The following is a 6,093-nucleotide window of genomic DNA, read 5'->3' on the forward strand; positions in this document are numbered from 1 at the left end:
ACATGTTTTTTCCATATGTAAATTCTCTAAATTCTCTGTTACAACAGGCACCTTCAACAGAAAGATCAGATTTCTCAACGTCCAAAAATAGCCTACAGAATGGTCATCAGGGCTCCATCCTGAAGACATGGGTCCAGCTTCCCACTTTTCTAGTGCCTGAATGAATATTAGAATCCCTTTGTGACCTTCTTGGTTATGTTTTGAAGTACAGCAGCCAGAACAGTATCCTCTGACACACTGAGTAACTAGTGCCTTCCTACTGAACAGAATTATTCAAGACTAAGCAGTTCTGGTCACACCAGTAAGAAGGAAACATCTAAGAAACTATTAATAGCCAGGGGATGTTACTGGCTGTATATTCACAGCTATGTATCAGCTATGTCAAAATACTTGAAGAAAGCAATTTCAAACCAGTATCTTTGTCTAAAGAACTTTAAGTACTTTATTAGATTTGTCTTTAAAAGGTTGGTGACTTGATAAAAATAATTACAGAACAGATGTTTATAACAAATGTGCAGGTGATTTTTTTCTCCAGAACTTTTCTTGCCTTGATTGTTAGTATTGCAGCAATGTGCATCTTTTATCTTCCTTGAAGCTTCCACTTCTGAATCTCACTTTTGCCTTCCTGAAGGCCCAAATTTTTCAGAAGCAGCCTTTGAGATCACTTAAACAGTTACTAGATCATTGAAATTCCTGCTTGTTGTGATTAGGTCTACTTTATTTCATGAGCTATCTATCTGTAGTGTATGAAAACTGTAAATACTGAGAACTGGAGCAAGCTGCAAAATACTTCAAACAGTTCCATGATAAAGATACTACTTCTATCATTCCTAAACTCACAGATAGGGTGCTTAAAAATGTGATTAGCAACCCCTACTATTTATTAGCACCAAAACTCCTGCCTCTACAGGATACTACCTGGACGTAAGACACACTCTACAGATTACTATTAGAATAGTGAAATCAGTCATGTTAACAACTGTAAGTTACTGCTTACTTTTTCAGGCTTTAGAAATACATTCCTGTTCTGATAGTTATAAGATCCCCTCCTGTTGGAGCAATAGGAGATTCAAACCTGACTTAAGTGACTAACTTCATCGTGAAATCAAATTAAACAATTTCAGAAAACTCTCATCATCATCAGTGTACTGTTGTAAATGACTTCCAAAACAGCATGGCACCAGTTATAAAAACACCACATAGCAATTTAAATAAAAATCACTGATACGGTTCATTGGCTTCAGGCAAGAGTACAACAAAACACATGCTGCAGAAGAGAGGCAGTTCAGTTTGCCCAACACAGACACTGCATTAATCAGGGTCCCTCACCCCAACATAAAATTACACCTGAATTCCATCCATAAATTGTGAATCCTGTGGTCAGCTCCAACCAAGCTCAGCTAAATTACTGTAAGCACATGGCTGTTCTGACTGCGTGCTTGTCTGTGTTTACTGAAAGTGGCAAGTGCTTTATCTCGCACCCAGATGCTCGCTAAGCTTAGCGTGGCTGAAGAGAAATCCTCGGTATTACACGTAAGGATTTCAGCACAGATTGTTTTTTAAGCAAGTCGTTAAGACACCTTAAATGACCCTTAATTGACAATTGTATTTAACATTACTAAAACTGCAGGTTTATTTAATAATGTCAGTGTCTCACTAAACTCAAGACAGTACTGAGGAATTAATGCCTCTACCCATTTGACCTATGCTTCATGTGAAAATGTTTCATATTGATAACTCCTCTTCTGATTTTAAGGTGCTAATCTTTTATTCCTTATCAGGTTAACAGGAATTTGTTCCAATTCTTGGACAAAGTACAGCAGATCTACTCATGCAGAAGAGTCAACATCAGCTGATTTTGTCAGCACGCTACAACAATAACTTCAACAAACGCTGAAGTCCTCAATGAAAGGTCAGGACGTGTAGCTAATCCAAAAGAACAAACAAAATTGTCTGTCTATCCCTCTGTAAAGTGGGTCTTGGGACCAAATCTATCTGTTGGTTGGCCAACATGCTCAAAGTTAAAACAAACTTATGCCTTGCTAGCATGAATTCTCAAGCTAGGTTTACATTTTCATGATGGCACAAAACAGTTAAGGATTTGGAGCACAATTTAATGGAGACAGCACCACACTTAAATTTTTAAATATTAGGGGAATTACTCAAACAGATCAGAGAATGAGAAAACTGAGGTAAGGACCAAAATGAAAAGCATAAGCAGGAAAGAAAGTTAAGCTGAGAATTATTACTTCAGAACATGCATTGAAGTAACATTTATGAACTTGCTGAACCTAGCAACCTAAACAGGAGGTCCTTCACAGCAGAATATACCTCACTCTGTGAGGTTAAATATATTTGTTACCACTAATACAATGATGCTTGTAGGTAGGAACACTTGAGGCTTTGTTTATACTGGGATTACACAGTTAAGTAAAAGTGATTTTGTATATATTTTAAGTACCGTCTACAGCACAACAGGTTAACCATTATAGTTTCTCAACAAACTCCAAGCAATTAATAACAGCTAAAATCAAAAGATCTGTAGTTAGTGGGGGTTTTAAATAGGTACAAGAAAAATCGGTTGTATCAAGTAAAGCTATGGTACTACAACTAAATTTCTACTAGGATTATAGTCAGCCTTGAAGAACTACGGAAAAGTTCATATAGTCACCTTCACCTTGATGGTATTTGAAACTGGTTTTACTATTTGTACCTTATACATAAACAAACTTTTTGAATTAATACTTTTTATTGTCTTTGTAATGGTTATGGCAGTCATGATCCTCCTAAATACGAGTAGTAGTAGTTTTTAACCTATTTGACTCTTCACCTGCACTGGGAAAGTTCACATTTATTCAAACAGGCTAAATTGTTCATACTACTTCACTAACTTTGTTAAATGCAAAATTAAGTCTTCTAAGAATGCTAAAGAACAATACAGGTTTCAAACTAAGAGGGGTTTTTTTGTTAGTATAAACTGTTAGTTATGTTACTGTCAGCAAAATAATTTCTGAAATACATTTTGACTGATATTTTGCAAGCCCACAAGAAGCTTAAACTTGCATCAGAACAATACTCCATCGGGGCGCATCAGAATGCAACAGTATGGAACAGGGTGCTTCATTATACTGCATATTTGACCAAGCACAATTTGAATAGCAAGATGCTTCCATTTTTCCACAAACATCAAGGCAAACAGAAGCACAAAAACCCAAACCATTTTACATGCTGAGCTATCGTTTTATTAAACACAGCAATGAAATCAATAGAAAACACTGACTTTGTTTTGGACTTAACATGACCTAATCACGCGAGTCCTTTCATATTTTACTTTCTATTTATTGCAAACTTCTATCAGACTGATGTGTCTGAAAGTGTCACCTGGGAGTAGAGTCAAACTATAAAAAAAATTATATCAAAAGCTGCCCTCAGAACCGTGTAAAAAGGGATTGAAGGTAACTTTTAAAAATGTAACTATACTATTGCATAGCACGTTTGTGTGCCACAGCTGAGGACTAAACCATGTGAGTGCTGACCCAAATATAAAAGATAGTTTCTTTCATCAATATGGGAAAAAAAAAAAAACATTTATAAAGTGAGACTGTATTCATAAGACTTATGTGTTGGGGCTTTTCTCTCAGGATGCTAAAAAGGATTCATTATTTGCAGAAAAATAGTCACAATGACCTAGCGACTACTACATAGTGTTCTAAGCTATACTCTTCTGGAATGAGGTACTTTACTGCTTGGGCTTGAAGCCCTTTCCCCACCCCACCATGGTAACCTTTGCCTTCCTCTACACAAACGAAAAGTCAATTAATGTTTATTCTTTGAGTACAACTTTGTGTAAAAGAGGTAAGAAGTTCTCCAAACACTGCAATAGTGGTGAGAGCGTTTTCTAGCACAGGTGCCTGTTGGACTTACTCTTAATGAACAGACATACTTTTAGACTACAACATATTACTTATTCCGCTGTCTTCCCTGCACCCTGTCCCCCAAGAGCTACCCAGGAAACATTCCAAACAGTGATGGGGAAAGAGGAGGATAAAAATCTTCTTGGGACAGAAATTGCCATATCAGAAAGTCACTAGCACCTCAATATTTACTTAAGATCATAGGGTAATTCAGGATGGAAGGGTCCTCTAGCACCTTTTAGTCCAAACTCTTCTTCAAAGCAGGATGCCCTGAGGTGAGACTGGGTTGCTGTGGGTTTTGTCTGGTCTGCTTTTGAAAGCCTATGATGATGGAGACTGCACAACCTCCCAGGGTTCCATGGTGTGAGTGTTCTCAGCATGAAAATGTCTTTCCTTATATGCAGTTTGAATCTCTCTTGTAGCTTATGCCTGTTGTCTCTTGCCCTCCCACCATGCACCACGGTGCAGAGCCCGGCTCCATCATCTCCATAACCTCCCTGTAGGGTGTTGGCTGGCTGGTCTTAGGTCTGCACCTGCTCTTCTGCAGGTGGGAGAAGCCCAATTTCCTCATCTTCTCCTCAAAGGGCAAGTGCTCCACCCCCCCTTGCCATCCTGGTGACCTCTGCTGAACTTGCTCCAGGTGATCAAGAACATTCCCATACCGGGGGGCCCAAAGCTGGATGCAGTACCTAGATGTGATCCAATGAGTGCTGAGTAGAGGGAGAACAACACTTTCCTTAATCTACTGGCTATGCCCATGGTGATAGTGCCCAGGATGCTGCTGGTTCACACCCAGCTTGCTGTCTCCCAGCACCTGCAGAGCCTCTAACATAGAGCTGCTCCCACCAGCCTGTCAGTCCCCAGCTTGTATCCCTGACAGAGCCTCTTCCTTCCCATGTGCACAACTTTGCCTTTTCTCCTCATGGAAATTCATAGTGTTCCTGTGCTCATTCCTCCAGTCTACATAGGTCTAGATGGTAGCCTGACTTCAACCACTGTGGAGCCACTGCCTTGATGTCTTCTGTAAACTTTACAAGAGTGCACTCTATTGCCTGCTCCAGGTAATTCATAAAGCCCTGCAGTATTCCAATTTTTAGGAGCATCCCAGCAGAGTATGATCCATTAACCACTACGCTAAGCATGACCATCCAGTTCTCTTAACCTTTCTAATTGTCTAACCAGCTAAACTGTAACATCTTAACTTCTAAAAAAATTCAAAATTAAAAGCTTTGTAGTTGGTCTGGGCCTCTTGAAACAATTTGCTTAATAGAATATTCTTGCTTGCAGAAGATGACCGGATTTTCCAAGTAAAACTTGCACAGTCAAAGATATCTGGGAAAAGAGGACTGTAAAGTAGGTTGCTAACAGAATTAGGCTAAGATAAGAGTGAAATAGAAAGTTATATGTGTATCACAACACTACACATTAGTCTACAAGAATGTAGTGTCTTTCAGTTTACCTTTTATTAATGTGTTTATCAACAAAAAATATGCATGTGTGTATACATGTAACTATTTTTTTCCCCTTAAAAAACTCACGTCCTATCAGATACACCTATTCTCTGGCGGCAGTTCTTGGGCAGCTTGGCTTTTTAAAAACCATTCTTCCAGTCCTTAACTTACAGTTGTTTTATTTAATTACTAAACTGTAAGAACTTAAACTTTTCAAAGTTTACTCAGAAACTTGAACATGCTATAGCACCCATGCTGCCTTTGTCCCGTGAATCATATTACAAACGTTCTGAGTATTACTTAGGAATCGGTGTTGATGCACATAAAAGCAAAGACGTCCTGTGATAGTTTTTGATCTCTATGCAACTCTTTGATGTCTTGAAATAGTTGATGTAATTAGGATCCATCTGCCCATCCCTCAGCTCTCCTCCACTCCTGCAGAATTAACCATGTTTTCATAGAATGGTTTGGATTGGAAGCAACCTTAAAGATCATCTAGTTCCAACCCCCCTGCCATCAGCAGGGACACTTTTAACTATAAAGCACGGAAAGCATAAGCCTATTTAACACAACCTTTAATCTGTATACACTTAGTAAGGCAGCATCATCCAGAGGAAAGGCTGGTTTTCATCTTGCTTTAAGCAAACTCGTCTAGGTGTGTGCCCCCTCTAGCAAAGGTTTTAACGCTTGCAGGAATTAGTTTTTCCGCATGCACAGGCCGGGGGGGG

This window comes from Antrostomus carolinensis, unplaced genomic scaffold (assembly GCF_000700745.2).
Source record: "Antrostomus carolinensis isolate BGI_N321 unplaced genomic scaffold, ASM70074v2 scaffold3642, whole genome shotgun sequence".
NCBI classification, from domain to species: Eukaryota; Metazoa; Chordata; class Aves; order Caprimulgiformes; family Caprimulgidae; genus Antrostomus; species Antrostomus carolinensis.